Source organism: Podarcis tiliguerta (assembly GCF_965153285.1).
Source record: "Podarcis tiliguerta genome assembly, chromosome: 2".
Taxonomy (NCBI): Eukaryota; Metazoa; Chordata; class Lepidosauria; order Squamata; family Lacertidae; genus Podarcis; species Podarcis tiliguerta.
In genome coordinates this window covers 29,698,146-29,714,863 of record NC_139535.1, presented here as the reverse complement: position 1 = coordinate 29,714,863, position 16,718 = coordinate 29,698,146, and the positions used below count along the sequence as shown (strand labels likewise).

The 16,718-nt window shown below is 45.0% G+C and overlaps 2 long non-coding RNA genes across 4 annotated transcripts; both read left to right on the top strand.

Annotated features, from left to right (window-relative positions):
- The first annotated feature begins 1,124 nt into the window (after window positions 1-1,124).
- On the top strand, window positions 1,125-5,623 carry LOC310671110. The gene is made up of 3 exons (XR_014507793.1): window positions 1,125-1,308; window positions 3,234-3,362; window positions 5,444-5,623. It is a non-coding gene; the product is annotated as an uncharacterized lncRNA (long non-coding RNA).
- Window positions 5,624-5,628: 5 nt separating this feature from the next.
- LOC310671077 lies at window positions 5,629-12,076 on the top strand. 3 transcript variants are annotated; one of them, XR_014507753.1, is made up of 5 exons: window positions 5,629-7,186; window positions 8,000-8,081; window positions 8,686-8,792; window positions 9,720-11,776; window positions 11,967-12,076. It is a non-coding gene; the product is annotated as an uncharacterized lncRNA (long non-coding RNA). The 3 variants fall into 3 exon arrangements; XR_014507752.1 differs by lacking the exon at window positions 8,686-8,792; XR_014507754.1 differs by lacking the exon at window positions 8,686-8,792 and having other exon boundaries at window positions 8,000-8,091.
- The last annotated feature ends 4,642 nt before the right edge of the window (window positions 12,077-16,718 follow it).

Below are 16,718 nucleotides of genomic sequence, written 5' to 3'. Positions count from 1 at the left end.
CTATTGTAGCAGGAAACACCCCCACCCCAATCAATCAGTTTGTACAAACTTCACACATACTCATACTCACACACTACATACGCTACGCTTCTGTTATAAATGCATAGAAAATCAACCATACATCGGATTTGCACTGTTCCACTTTTATTTTACTCCATGAAGGAAGGACTACAAAATGGGGAAGGTTTGATACAGGGCAGCCATAATCCCTTGAGCATACCAGCACATACACAGGAGCCCTGCCCAGTTGCTATGGCAACCCTGATGGTCCTAGACAGAAGACCATCAAGATCACAAAGAACTTGTATATGGGAGTGGATTCAGCACGGACCGGAACAAAGGACAATAATCAGCACTTCCCTCTGGGGGCAGGAAACTGCAAACTCCCCTCTGTCACCTGGAAAGTACTCATGGGGAGGGGGAAAGGGGGAACCAGCCAGGTGACAGGACACTCAGGTTACTACCACAACTCCTCCCTCAACCCCTCCTTTCTGTGATGTATGTATGATGTTTCTGGGGGTGGTCTTGATCTACAGGGTGGCAATTTCAAAAGGACCTTTATAAGGTCTTGCACACCATTTTTCTGGGTCCTTCCTCTCTCCTGCAAGTGAGGGGAGCACCCTGTTGCAACAGTTCAATAAAGGCCAAGCCTACAGGCTGCTGTTTTGCTCCAAGTTATCCTGGTTGGTGTCTTTGTTTTTGTCCAAGGGAGCCCTCGGATTTTTCCGGTAACACTATTTCCTCCTGTTAGGGGATTCAGACACAAACCTTCTCAGAGGTCTAGAGGCCCTAGGCATCATAAAAGCAAGGCCCTCAAGTTTTGACGCCCCTAGCAATTAAAAAAATATATGAAGATGCATAAAAACAAAATGTGGCACAATGGAGGGGGGTGGGGAGGTGAGAAATTATCTGAATTTATTAAAACACACACACACGTTTTCTAGCATTTTTGAGGGCAAATGCACCAATTTGCTGCCCCAAGCTAAGAGAGCGTCACATTCTGGTCTGACAGGCATAAAAGCAAGTTGCAAAACTTATTAAACACAAAAACAAAGCAAGACAGCAAGTGTCTAAATCTGGGGCTCCCTTTGAGCTTTAGGCCCCATAGCCTTTAGGCTGCCCCACCCGCCACAAATGGCCCTGATCAACTGGCCAAATTGCAGCAATGGGGCAGGTAGGTGAGAAGAAATCTCAGTGTGGAAATAGTGTACCAAGGTACCGATCCAGCTCACCAAGAGAGAATTGCTGCAAATATAAGGGTGGATTGGTGGGGAGAATCCAAATCACAGGAGATATTTCCAGTCGCTGGTAAGGCATAGAAATAAACATCAGACTGCCGAGAGGGGGGGGGGGGGGAGGGAAGGCTGGGAAATTGAAGCAAGAACACCACAAGCAAATGAGGTATATTGTTTACCATCTCTCACACAAAGCCCACAAAACAAAACACGCCTTTTTCCCTCACGGTGACTTTACTCCCTGCAATAACCTTGATTGTTCTTCGGGCCGGTCTTCCATTCCTCCTGGGCAGCGCTTAATCATTTCATTTCTAGGCTCAAGGTTCACTGTTTGTCATTTATCTGCATTGGCTTTTTGGCATCTGCTAGCCCAAGGTATGGGACTAATCTGAGCCACTCTCCACCTGCCCATATTATTCTTTATTATTGACTGTTCCCCTCCATTTGGCACAGGCTGCACTGGAAAAACCTCGCTTTTCTGTATAGGCACCCGGCAGAGTGAAGTCGTCCCCTCTTCCTTCTGAGGCCCTCCTGGCTTTAGGCTCACAATATTATGCTTTCCAGAACCCTCCCTTTTTCATAATCTCCGATAGCTCCTTAATAAACTACTTAGTTGTATAAAGTATTTAACTGGTCTGTAATTTCCTGGTAAGCCAGCAGGTTCCCTAATAAATATACTAGTGTTTTGCTGGCAGCAAGCCAGGATTCAGGAATCTCTCATGAACTCCACTTGAAGGGAGCTTGTAAAAACATTTGCTCAAGCTTCTCCAGTTTCCAGCCTTCCTTCCTTTGCCATTCTCAGCTGTACATTAACCAAAAACCTCTCTCACTTATCAGGCTTTATTTCCCCCCCCCCCCTAAAAAAAGAAGTCTACATTGTGAATTATGTTCCATCCCCCTTTAAAGCACCTTTGCACATATCATGTGCAACAAAAGGCTTGGGGTGTGTACGTCTTTATGCACAGGGGCAAAAGGCTTATGTTGTATGAGCATCTCAATCCATAGTGAAATTTCAGAACTCTTCATTTCAGCTGCCCTTCATTGCTTACCCTAACGACCCCACAGTTCCCTGCACCACAATGTCTTGAGCCAAGGCAGGGGAAAAGTGCAGCTATTGTCCATACCTGGAATACTGTGTCCAGTTCTGGGTGCCACCACTTAAAGAGGATATAGACAAGCTGGAACAGGTGCAGAGGAGGGTGACCAAGATGATAAAAGGTCTGGAAACCAAGCCTTATGAGGAACGTTTGAAGGAGCTGGGTATGTTTAGCCTGGAAAAGAGGAGACTGAGAGGAGATATGATAGCCATCGTCAAATATCTCAAGGGCTGTCACATGGAAGAGGGAACAAGCTTGTTTTCTCCTGTTCCGGAGGGTAGGACCCAAACCAATGGCTTCAAGTTACAAGAAAGGAGATTTCGACTAAACATTCAGAAAAACAGTAAGAGCTGTTTGACTGTGGAACGGTCTCCCACGGGAGTTGGTGGACTCCCCTTAGAGGTTTTAAAGCAGAGGTTGGACATCCATCTTTCATGAATTCTTGAGATTCCTGCATTGCAGGGGGTTGGACTAGATGACCCTCTGGGTCCCTTCCAACTCTACAATCCATTTGGCACCAGGCTAAACATGTTTTATTATCTCCCTGGGCATTTTAAGTGTTGGGTATTGGCTGTATTGTTGCATTTTATCTCAGTATGATTATTTTAGCTTCCTTCAGTTATAAGGCTGAAGGGTGATTTTGAAAAATCGTTTGATTTAATAAAATGCAATTTTCCCAGCAGCAGCAGCAGCTCTGCAGTAATAGTTGTTGTTGTTGTTATTTATACCCTGCCCATCTGGCTGGGTTTCCCTAGCCACTCTGGGTGGCTCCCAACAGAATTAAAAACACAATAAAACATTAGACATCAAAAACTTCCCTAAACAGGGCTGCCTTCAGGTGTCTTCTAAAAGTCAGATAGTTGCTTATTTCCTTGACATCTGATGGGAGGGTGTTCCACAGGGCGGGCGCCACCACCGAGAACGCCCTCTGCCTAGCAAAGGCAAGATGAGAGCAACACCAAGATGGCAGTGATGCAGACATTTCCTTCCCTGTCAGGAAGCCTGAAGATGGTCAGCAGCTGTTGCCAAGGTAGCTGAAGTGTGAGCATTCCCAGTGTACACACTCGCCGTGAAAAAAAGTGCCTGTGACAAATGACACACCCTCATATGTGGATTCTTAAAGAAACCAGGTAATGGGACCTGCAAGTTCTTTTTATTTATTTATTTACTTTTACTTTATGACTTGTAATTATTGGACTTTTGTGAGCCACCTTGAATATGCTTCAGTAAATAAAATAGATAGACCTGACTCTTCCTTCTCAGCCTGTAGCCAACACAGAGAGAACTGAGTTGTTCAGTGCAGGGATTTCTGAAGCCCCATTATGTTTGGATTGGAAGAGAAGTAGAACCATATCCAGGCTTCAGTTGGGCTCTGCTTAGCTGCAAAGAGGGGGAAAGGGGGGGGGGAATAACAACAAAAAGTTGAAGATTGGCATCTAGATTTCGGATTTCATAGCCAAATCTGAATAAAACCTTCAGCGTTCTACTTTATTTTTGTTCTGAAGCAGATGTTTGGTTTATCTTCAACAAGAATTGCTTCATTTTTTTTAATTTAAAAATATTTTGCATGTATTCCGTATATCTTGGGGATGTGTGTGTGTGTGTGTACATGATGGCTGTTTGCCTTCTGAAAAACATTTGTGCTGCACTCCAGGTTCCCTCTACAATATGATAGCTTGGTTGAAAGCCTGGCCTGTTCCCCCAGAGTGCGTTGTAAATTGTGCATTAGAAACAAAGGAAGTAAGGAGGGACCGGATGCCATTTTGTTTGAAGTAAAACCATATGGCAAAAAGCAATATAAGACTGAATTGCAGACTCCCTAAAATGCCAAGCGTTATAGCTTGCTCCCCAAAGGACAGGTGTTACCTTAGAAATGAGTTGATCCTCGGAACAACTAAATCCTCTTAGACATATGCCCATCTGTTCTGCAACTAACTTCTCTAAAAGGGTTGCATTTTTAACAAAAAAAAAAAGAGTAGTTTTCGGCTACAGCTGGGAGTGGTGAGTTCCCACCTTCTCCCCACAACTGCCTGCAAACTTTTTTCAAAATAAAAAGTCACACTTTCCCCATTTGAAAACAAATAAAATGTTCATTTGAGATAAACCTGCTGCTGTTTTATTCTTAATATCCCAGCCCATATTGCCAACTGCTTTCTGGTGCATTTAATAGGTATAAGGCGACAGAGATAGAAGGCTCACAAACACTTTTTGTTTTTCCTGTGTTTTCTTCCATTTGTCCTGTGATTTGTAGGCATGGGTCTGATATATTTTTCTTTTCCCTGCTGTAAAAGAAAACTCCTAGCTCCCATAATCTCCGACCATGTTAGTTGAGGGCGGCTGATGGGAGCTGGGGGTCAACCATATCTTGATCGTGCTGCTTGGCCACCCCTCCCATATTCAATATTCAAATGTTGTGCCCCTGTATGGACCTCAGGGGATGCCAGGGGCAGCTCAGGAGGTCCAGGTAGACTGGGGTGAGGTACTGCTGAACTGGAACACACATCAGTCCACAGAGAAACACATGAACATTTGTTCTGGTAAACAGCGGGATTTCCTGAGGGACAGGAGTGGAACAAGGAGAAGTGTGGACAAGCCCTTCGTCTGAGTGTAAGATCCATTGAACTCAGTGCGACTTATTTCTGAGTGGACACGTATAGAATCGTATAGACTCCCAAATGAATAGCTCCATGTACCTAAAAGAGAAGGTAGCTTTCCTTTGGTTTTGTTAAAGGGGGGGACGGACCTAAATAAGTATAGTAACCAGACTGCTAATGGAGTTAAAGGGGGCCATCCGTAAAAGGAGAATTTCTGTCTAAAACAAAAACACCCGTCACCATCTAACAGAGGAACTATAGCCTGCCAATGCTCTAAAAGGCAGTCGCGAGAGCTAATTATCCGCAGCAGTATAAGACCAGCAATTCCATCTTGTCAGGCTGAGTAGCAAATCCAAATTGACCCATTTATCTGCCATGCTCTCGCACACTAATGACCCCCCTTGTACCTGCACTGACCAAATAACCTCCCCTTCTGCCACTCACCATATCCCAGGAAGACATTGAACTGTAATCATTTAGAGGTGCGTGAGCATAACTCTTGGCCCTGTCTCTCTAGCAGCACTTCTAAAGATTTACTGTCTCGGTACTTTGGAGCAGTAAAGTGGAAATACAGTGAAGGACAGTTTTGAGGTTTGCCACTTATCTGAGGGAGAGTAACAGGCAAGAGGCAAGGGAAGTATTATTATTATTATTATTATTATTATTATTATTATTATTATTATTATTTTCTATTCTGCTCTGTGTGTGTAGAATCCCACTTTCTTGCCCCAGGCTTGAGCAGGATACAAATATACAGTGGTACCTTGGGTTAAGAACTTAATTCGTTCCGGAGGTCCGTTCTTAACCTGAAACTGTTCTTAACCTGAAGTACCACTTTAGCTAATGGGACCTCCCGCTGCTGCTGTGCCGCCGGAGCACAATTTCTGTTCTCATCCTGAAGCAAAGTTCTTAACCTGAGGTACTATTTCTAGATTAGCGGAGTCTGTAACCTGAAGCGTCTGTAACCTGAGGTACCACTGTAATTGAATGGTTTAAATGCAGCCTGGTTGTGATTTGGGTTGCTGGCTTATCAGAAAAACACGCCTGGCCTGCAGTGTCCTGTTCAGCACAGTGGGTTAAACTTTTCCTAGCATGGAAGGAAGCATTATCACCTGCTAATGTCTGTACAGCAGGTTTTTTTTTTCAAAGTTTCAGCTATAGTGGCAGGTTGAAAAAGGTTGCATCCCTAGCTGTGATTTGCCCATTTCGTGAACTTCACACGAATACTCTCCATTCATAGGCTCACAACTGGAACAAAACGGATTACATGAGCGTGGTTCACGTGTAAAGTTCAATGTGTGTACGGCCTGTGTACCTGTTTGCAAATAGTTGAGCTGTACAAATCAAGAAGTATGCACACAAACACTTGCAGGTACATGTCCAGAGACAATTTGTGCCCTGTGTTCAGTGTAACATGTGTACAAGCCTATTCTCTAACACCCACCCACCCAACAAAGTAGGTCCAAGTGTCACCCAAAGCCTGTAGGTCAATATAGTGATGGACTTACTGCATCTTTCAATTTTGGTTCTCTCAGTTTCTCACTTTTCCAATCTTTAATGCAGCTCTCCACATTTCTGCAGAAATTTGCGATTTAAAAAAATCCGCATGAAAATTGGACAGCAATTTCTCCCAATAAACAATTATTTTATGCAGTCTTGAGTAATGGGCACATGTTTGCTCGCAATTCCCCCTATTACGATGCATGTTGGTATGTCATTTTCACTAACATATTCATTTTTACGCACATTTTCTTCCTAATATATGGATTTTTTTGTTGGAAAATTGCTTCATAAAGTCTGGATGAGTGACGTTTTGAAGGACAGGTGTTTTGGTTCACTTATTGGAAAGAAGTGTGAATTAGGTTGTTTCTCATTAAGATGCAAAACTGAATTTCTCCCCTTCCCTAGGTCAACAGGCATAATGAAGTCCAGAGTACCAAAAGCAGGGTGCCGATCCACTGCTGAAAGCTGCCAGCTGAAAAAAGAGATCCTGGTGACATGAACAAACCAAGTGACATGTGAACCTCCCATACTCTCTAGGGCAAGAGTAAGGAACCTTCGGCCTTCCAGATGTTGTTGAACTACAGGTCTCATCATCCTTGGCCATTGGCCATGCTTGCCATCATTCTGATCACATGGAACACTGGGTAGATTAACTAGATGTTGCCTGCAGGCTATCTATAATCTATGATTTCACGCGCTTTGGATTGTATGCCTTGGAGTGTATGTCTCCAAGGTAGCCTCAGGACAATCCTATAAGGTTAGATTAAAAATTGTGTGTGTGTGTGTGTGTGTGTGTGTGTGTGTGTAATGAACTTCATGGCTGAGCTAGGATACGAGCCCAGGATTTCCTGGTCCAAACCCAACGCCTCACGCAGCACCACAACTTGGACTCAAGAAAGCAAGATGGTTGTGATATGAGGACTATTTCTGTGCTGACTGTGACCCCAAATCTATTATACTTTTCTAGTAAAAACCAACAAGAATGTCTCTGTTTATTTGTACAAACGACCCCATTGTTAACATTCTGATTTGGAGCTTCTGTTCCCCTTTCTGCCTTTCGGCTGAAGGCTGCTAGTTAACTGCACTTCCTCATTTTCATTTAACTGTCCAGCAAACCCTAATTATAGCCTCTCCTTATTAAAAAAAAAAGCCTACATCCAACTATACACAATTTACAGTCTAATGGCCCTTACCTTGTTTGTTCAGCAGAGCTTATATAATGATTCCTGTGATTTGATTTTTTATTTTTTTTTGGTGAAGCATAACTCTGGGATTTTACGTTTCCACTTTAAACTGTGAGTTTTACATTAATGTTTTATAACCTTGGGGTTCTAATCATAAAGTCATAAGGACTTTAATTGATTTGAAACTAGCCAGGCCCTGAAGTGTGTACATGTCAAATTGATTCAAATTGATCCAATGTGTTTAAATACAGCCCGTGTTAAGAAACTCATAGCATCTTGTGCTACCAGACAGAGGCCTACAGCGCTGTGCTAACATAATTATGTTGCCACCTAGGTACGCTAAATTATTGACTGGAACATATTTTTCTGTGTTTTGTTCTGGGAAGCTAGGAAAATTCACCTGGATGGCTAAGAAGATTGGAACACAATATAGACAACAATTTCTGTGAACCCCCCTGAGACCTGCGGGTATAGGACAGTATATTATTATTATTATTATTATTATTATTATTATTATTATTATTTCAGTAAGTGACAACTTCCCACAGTGCACATGCAGAGGCAGCTGTTAGGCAGATCATTCATCCATAATATCCATAAGCAAGAGCCTCGATAGCTCAGTTGGTTAGAGCGTGGTGCTGATATTGCTAAGGTTACAGGTTTGATCCCCGTATGGGACAGCTGCATATTTCTGCATTGCTGGGTGTTGGACCAGATGATCCTCAGAACCCCTTCCAACGATACAATTCTATGATCCTGGCAATTAGTGAGGCTGCGTTTGTGCCACTTCCACACCTGATCAGAAATTTGAGAATGGTACCATTCTCCCCACCACTTGGTAGAGCAATGTGCTGTTTAGAGATAGTGAACCTGCGGCACTCTGGATGTTGCTGGACTACAGCACCCATCACCCTTAACCAACGGCCATGCTGACTGGGGCTGATGGATGTAGGAGTCCAACAACATCTGGAAGGTGAGCCACAGGATCCCCATTGTTGATGTGATTGACCAGCAGTATAAACTGTATTTGTGGCTGCTCTCCTTCACCTCTATTGTCATCTCTTTATGTCAGGGGTAATTTACTTGTGGCCCTCCAGGTGTTGTTGGACTAATGCTCCCATCATCCTCGGCCATTGGCCATGCTGGCTGAGACTGCAGGTCAGCCACCTATGCTTTAAGGTAATAATGAAGGTGTATACCTAGCCAAATACTGTATTTTTTGCTCTATAAGATACACTTTTCCCCTCCTAAAAAGTAAGGGGAAATGTGTGTGCGTCTTATGGAGTGAATGCAGGCGGGAGAGTCTGCTCAGCGCTCCCTTTAAAGAGAAGAAGAAGAAGAGTTTGGATTTGATATCCCGCCTTTCACTCCCTTTAAGGAGTCTCAAAGCGGCTAACAATCTCCTTTTCCCTTCCTCCCCCACAACAAACACTCTGTGAGGTGAGTGGGGCTGAGAGACTTCAGAGAAGTGTGACTGGCCCAAGGTCACTCAGCAGCTGCATGTGGAGGAGCGGAGACGCGAACCCGGTTCCCAGGATTACGAGACTACCGCTCTTAACCACTACACCACACTGGCTCTCAAGAGCTGCGTGGAGCGAGTGTGCGAGTTTTGGAAGCTTTTCCCCGAGGAGGGAGAAGGGCTGCCCTTTTCCCTCCTTGGGGAAAAGCCCCCAAGAGCCACACACACTCTCTGCAAGCTCTTTAAAGGGAGCGCAGCTCTTGGGGGAGCCTTCCTCCTGCTGCCCTGGAGTGGCTGTGCATGGCTATCCCATAAATGGGAGAAGCTGTGTGCAGCTATCCCATAAGCCGGGGCAGCAAGAGGCTATCCCAGAAGCCAGATCCCTCTTGCTGTTCTGGCTTCTGGGATTCAGAATATTTTTTTTCTCGTTTTCCTCCTCCAAAAACTAGGTGCGTCTTATGGTCTGGTGCGTCTTATAGAGTGAAAAATACGGTAGTAATATTTCAATATGATGCTGTGATATGAAAAACAGGGCATAAGTTGGCATAACTCTCAGGTGTGAACACCAGAGTAGCTAAAGAGATGTACCCCATAAATTTTACCATTTCCTAGCTATGTGTCATGTTCCACCACCTTTTTTTCCCCAGGGACCACCCTAGAGCTGGAACTGGAAAACAGCTTCCCAGAGGAGGAGGACCTTGCTTTCAGCCTCACAAGAACATAAGAAGAGCCTGCCGGTTCTGGCCAATAGCCCATCTAGTCCACCCTCCTGTCCTCACAGCGGCCAATCAGATGCTTCTGGAAGCATGCAAGAGGAACACAAGCAGTGTCTTCAGTTTTAAGATGGGAGTGGGAAACCTCCAGCCCACGAGGTCTGTATTGTAGCTCTCAGTTTGAGTAAATGGCAGTTCAGGTTTTCTCCAGATTGACGTTTGCTCTGATTGGGCACTAAAGAACGGGTTTTCCATGGGAAAGGAGTCCCATGGATCCTCCATGCTTTCTAGGTGGGGAAAGCAGAACTGTGGATGAGACCCCAGTCTCTCTTTCTCAGCCTACTCCAAACTCACAGGTGGGAAGAACACTGTAGTCAACAGGAGCTTTTTTGGGAGGAAAGTGGAATGAAAAAAATACAACAACCTTGGATTAGTCTTCTGTAGTTTAGCACGTGCCAGATATTTTGGACTCGCATCCGTCCCAGCCTGCAGAGTTAATAATCAGGGAGGATGGCATCTGCAATCCAAAAACATCTGGGGAAAACCAGGTTAGGAAAGGCTGCCTTAGGTGAGCAGAGCTTTCCTTGCCCCCTGACACCCCTGCCCCCAATTCCTGGAACTACTAATCTATGATCCCCAAGGACCCAGGCTTTGAAAAACCTTATTTCAAGAGTCGGCAACTTTGTACGTGTGTTATCGCGGAAATAATGCATATACATTCCTTGCTGATGAATTGGTCTCTGAAGGTTGCAATAATCATGATATATTATGAGTATGCTCTGCGCCTTGAAAAAGAACCTTGCTTGGGATCCAGGAGACCTGAACCCCACACTTTTCCTTCCCAGGCTCGTCTCATGTTCCCTTCCCACCTGCCTTGGCTCTCTCTGTGTGTGCAGGTGTAGGATTGCCTCGCATTAAAAGCTGCATGGGCCCATTTATAATGGGGCTACCTTGCTCTTCAAAGCTAAGCAGCTGCTTTTTCTCCCCTCCACTTTTTTTTTTTGCTTGCAGTAATGGCTGGAGAAACTTGAGAAAGGCGCAGATGCTTTGCTCATTTGTTTTGGCTCTTGCAGCGAAATTGTCTAACAATTGGAGAGGGCCAAGCAGAGGTTAGGCGTAATGGCGCAGAGGGGACAGGATGATTTATCCGCAAAGTCAGCGCCGGGCAGAGGGATAGCTTTATCTCTGCAAGGCCCCACAGCTGGCTGATGGAGAGTTGCTCTTGTAGTCCCTGATAAGCATGCACACACGGCCTGCATAATTCTTTGGGAAAGCTCCTTTGTGGCTGAGCAGCCGATTTCTGCAAACTTTCTGCATGAGTAAGATAAAAGATAATGAGACTCCATACATTTCCTGGCAGGGTTTCCTTCCCAAATGGCCCCCTGTAACCTCCACATTGGAAACAGATTAGAGGTCTTAATATTTCCCCTTATCACAAGCAACACCCTGGGGGGAAAGAGTTGCGCAGGTCTCCCTGCTGCTGCTGCCGCTGCCGCCACCACCATTTGAGATTTGCTTGTAAGTGAGCACAGAGCTGCTTTGGGGATGCAAACTTTGTGTTGGTCGTGCATTCTACTGGGTAGTGTGGAAAAGCAAGTATTTCCGTACTGTTTTTAAGCGTGCGACTTGAACCGTAAGGGAATTTAAAGAACTCCAAACCCATTAGCAACACAGGAAATTGTCTTTCAGTACGGCATTTTTCCAAGGAAGAAGTTGTCATTAACATCAGCTATGAATCTGGGCTTAACAATTTAGCACCAAGAAGGTATTATTCATTGCAGGCAATAGGATGGTCCTCTGGCGTTGACGTTGGCGTTCGTTCTTTGGCACTCTTTTCTAAGCCTAAAAAAAAAAGAAGAACAAAATACGTGCCATATATCAGGAATGGGCAGACTTCAGGCTTGATGGATCTTCTTTCTTTTTTACTGGAACCCCAAGATATAACCCAAGAGCTACCAACTAGAACCCCAAGCTCCACCAACCAGAGTGAGGTATAAAACAGCTGCAGTTAGGCTGGATCTAGACACATCGAGGAAGCAATTCATTTAAACGCATTGTAAACTTATACAGGGAAATCTGGTCGGCAAAGATGGGACTCCACAGTGCCTTCTGGTGTCACAGTGTTATTTTAAAAAATCGCATCTACAACACATATAAAATGCTTTTTCTTTACCAATCTAGCTGAGTCCTTAGACGCAAAGTTAAAACAAAAGAATCGGAAGCCCCTGAGCATACTCTCATCCAGAAAAAGGAGTGAACTGAGCCTGCAGTTGTTTCACAGAAAAGTTCACTCCTGGTTGGGCTTCCACATCTCAGGAGCCTGATTTAGGTGGGGGGGGGGGGAATTTTGTTGTTGCTGTTGTTGATACGTTGGGCTTTGGAAACCCTTGCTGATCTCTTGCTAGATCCTGATCTACCTTCTGATCTGCCATGCATTAATTTCAATTGTCCTATTCTCATGGGAATAGTACTGTCAAGGCTGCGCAATTTACCACCAGCGACACCCCTTCTTAGCTGATTAACAGTACCCCAAGTATTGAGAAGTCCAGGCAAGCAGTAAAAATATATGGCATTTATTTATTAAGCCTGTGGTTCATGAGCTGCATTTGGCTTGGGTGGGTCATAATTTTTTCAGGTCTACTTTATTTATTTATAAGATTTCTTAGCTTCCCTTCGCCATAAGGCAGGTTACACCAACAGAATATACAATTCTAAAAACACAGTATAAATAAATAAAAATACAGTGGTACCTTGGGTTACAGACACTTCGGGTTACAGACTCCGCTAACCCAGAAATAGTACCTCGGGTTAAGAACTTTGCTACAGGATGAGAACAGAAATTGCATGGCGGCGGCAGCCGGAGGCCCCATTAGCTAAAGTGGTATTTCAGGTTAAGAACAGTTTCAGGTTAAGAACGGACCTCCGGAATGAATTAAGTTCTTAACCCGAGGTACCTCTGTACCCCGACAAACTGCAGGAAATTAACTTGGAATAATTTCTCAGCCTGACCAACACCAACATGTGACTGTCAGCAAAAGCGGCTTTAACTTTTGCAGGGCTTTGGGTTGTCTTACAAGAACCCGGGGGGGGGGGGTGAAGAGCGAATCGGACCAGAGAGCAGGACCAGAATTGGCTGAGGACTCTTCGGGTCTTGAGGTGTTTTTTTGTTAATGTGCTTTTTTGATTTTGCCACGTGGAACGAAAAGCTGCTTCTCCGGAGACTTTGCAATATGGCTGGTTCACTGCCAGGAGGCTGCCAAATGACTATTGATTTTCTAGCAGGGACTCTGAGTTGCAGGCAGGGAGAATTGCTCTTTAGCCCAACTGCCTGCGGTGAGTAAGAGAAAGTCAGCACTGTGTAATTTAAGGACGCCAACTTGCCTTGCCAAACGAGTGTGCGTTACACACTTGCAGGATGCTTTCAGTCGCAAGCGCACAGGTAGGAAGGTTGCATCGTTTCCCTGCAGTGATGATTTCACTACTCAGGGGCATGAATGAGCTTGGATAGGTGTGGGGAGGGAGAGACATGAAAGTTTGAGCCTGGAGAGAGAAAAAATGCTTGCGCTAAAACAAAACAAAACAAAAACCACACACACAATAAAATCAGGGAAATTATTGCAGAGACCAATCAAAGGAGGACAGGCTGACTCAAAAGGATTTCTTCCCTGCCAGCAGCAATCTTTGCCTTGCCCTTTGCCAGAGTTTTCTGTCACCTTCCTGGTTGTATACTTTCTCCAGCGCATTCCCTTTTCTTCATGTGAAGCTGGCGGTTGTGTAACTGTCTCCCAGAGCTCTCTTGCATAAACTCAAGCGCCTGTTGCTATAACTACAATGCTTGTAAATCCAGCCTCGGCCTCGTGCAATTCTTCTTCTTCTTTTTTAGGCAGCTCTTGTGGGGAAGATGCAGACAGCTTTGTTTTGCTGCGTGTTAATAAGTGGGGAAGGGGGAACCCTCATGCAAAAATTCAAGTTTACCTGCATGCTTCAGAGGTATGCAGGGAGGTGCTGGTGCTGAATTTGCTTCCCTCTTTGCCCTTCTGAACCTGGAGGAGTTACTCCTACAATGCAAGGGTGATGGTGGCCAATCCACAGACTTTAGCAACCTGCACAAAACGACACCAGGATAAATCAGAGCCATTGGAAAGGACCCTACCAATGATGCCTGGCACTGTGCACAATTGTTTAGCCAACCCTGGAAGACAAGAACAATCTCAGGAAAGTTATGATCCCAGCGTAGATCAATCCTGCCCTGTTTGCGTGAGAGCTAGGGTGCCACGATGGGTAGGGCTCTGAAGATGCAAGGAACTCAAATTCACATCTCACAAAGCTCACTTGCCCTTGGGAAAGTTCCTGACTTTCAAGCTAACCTACTTCCATAATTGAACTGTGGAACTCGCTCCTGCAGGAGCCACCAACCTCGACAGCTTTAAAAGAGGATTAGGCAAATTTGTGGAGGAGAAGGCCACTAACCATGTTGGCTATGGTGAAACCTCCAGAGCTGGAGGCAGTATACTTCTGAATATCAGGGGCTGGTAACCACAAGAGGTGCAAGTGCTGTTGCGCTCTGGCCCTGCTCACAGGCTTCCCATAGGCATCTGGATTCCTGCCATCGCAAGCATATGCTCTGAGCCATGATCTATCCCCGGGATAAAATGCTTCAGCCTGTCACAAAGGATCCAATTTCTCCAACTTTCTCCATACTTATCCTGCCTCATTTGGCACATTCCTTTCAATATACTCAAAAGTGTAGAATGTTGACAGCTTTTGTTGGGGGGGGGGCAGAAGCTGCTGGGATATTCTTTGGAGTGATTTCATGACATTTCCCCTACTTTCCACTCTGAGTTTCTGTAGAGCTCGCTTTCCATACTTCCCTGATCCCTATATACATGTATAGATTTAAGCTGTGCAATTTATCTAGAAAAAGGTGCTGGAACTCACCATGAACATCTCTCATTCTCTTAGAATGGCATTGGCACCCACCTGAGAGGTGCTTGCAAGTTCTAGTTGAAGAAAAGCCCTGGATTTTATCCATATAAGGACACCCCCGCATGGGTACAGGGACCTTGGAGCTAAGGTGATATTTGTCATTGACTTGATACTTCCACACCTGCTACCGCCTGCTTCCATTTCCTAGCAAGTGCATGTGTGATGGGCAAACCCTGCTGTTAGTTTAATGCTGAGACTCACCTATCTATACATTAAAACCAAGCCCCTACTTGGGAAGAAAACTAGCCAGCTTAGGATGGCAGTTAGCTTATGATGTGGAAAATCCCAGAGGAGTTGGTGTGTGTGTGTGTGTGTGTGTGTGTGTGTGTGTGTGTAAAATTCAAAACCATATGACCTTGTCTAAAAAGTAGGCAACCAAGCCTACTCAAGTGAACAGGTTTGTGACTTTGGGGAGGGCAATAAGATCTGAAAGTTTTGCATAATCCACTTGGTCCAAGTGGAGTAGATTGTAAGAGATACCAGAGAAAACAGCATCAAATGCGCGCCCAGTTTGTTGTTAAAGAAGACAGGGATGCATTTCGCAGTCAAGGTTATATCCAACAGAGGTGCCCCATTAGTACATGGACTTCTGCCTGTGCTACAGGACTTCCTCATCTCCATAAAAAAACATCTGTTTTGGGCGTCCTCCTCCAACTTTCCAGAACAGATTTGGGAGGGAGATCACAGAGAGAGGAGAGAAAATCTTGTTCCACGTTAGAAGTCCTTGCCCTAACTGTGGTATAACATCCTGCTCCATATTTGATACCTGCGGAGTACAATGGTACCTCGGGTTACATACGCTTCAGGTTACAGACTCCGCTAACCCAGAAATAGTGCTTCAGGTTAAGAACTTTGCTTCAGGATGAGAACAGAAATCGTGCTCTGGCGGCGCGGCAGCAGCAGGAGGCCCCATTAGCTAAAGTGGTGCTTCAGGTTAAGAACAGTTTCAGGTTAAGTACGGACCTCCGGAACAAATTAAGTACTTAACCTGAGGTACCACTGTACATCCAGATTCTCTTCAGCAGGGAGGTTTCATAGGATACAAACATAAACACAATTTTAAAACATTATTTCTGAAAGTTAGAACAAATAGCATGGCATCCAGTATGTTGGAAGCATATGCTGCTGAACACAAAAAGGAAAGAACTTGAAAGCAAACGCAGAGAGAAGGATCTCAACCTGTCAGGATGGAGCACAGCTGAGCTGCTTGGTGTGAGAGCATGATGGGAGGGTGGCCCTGTCTGTGCAGAAGGCTGGGAGAAACCTTGCGGGCAAAAGCTGAGTAACGAGGAAGCGAAATGCTCCTTTGCCAGGTGGCAGAGAGCCAGAGCTGTGGGCGCACGTGAGAATGTGGAAGGAGGCAGGCAGCAACCCACGCTGTCTGCACTTCAGATCTCTGAAAGGATCTCCCTGTGCCGACTGTTACACAGAGAAAAACACAAGGGGAGGATGTGAGAGAAAGAGCAGCAAAGAACATATGAGCACTGGCTGGAGCTTCACTGCCTGACAGCAGAGAAGTTGGCGGCAGTAGAGCATCTCCATCTGCAGCCGGGGCCTGCTGAGGGCACCCGGGTCCCCCGTATTTTTATTTCTGATATTGACAGGCCGCTTTTCACCATGCAAGGCCACCACAAAGTGGTTTGCAGAGCAATCAATGAAACAACCCAGCGATCAAATAATGTGGCGTCTAAAACAATAATAAAAAGAAACCACTGACAAAGAAAAGAAGAGAAACATAATACAGCTGACTTGAAATGCCTGCTGGAAAAGAAAGGTTACCTTCTGTGGGGAGATGAGACCACCTAAAGAGCATCAGGAATATAAACGGCAGCTAATTCACTCTATAGAAAATTTCAGAGGACTTTTTAGTTCTCCGGCAAGAACTAAACTAAACTTAGTACCTGCAAGATACTGAGTAAAAGCAGGGGGTACTCAGGTGACCGGATT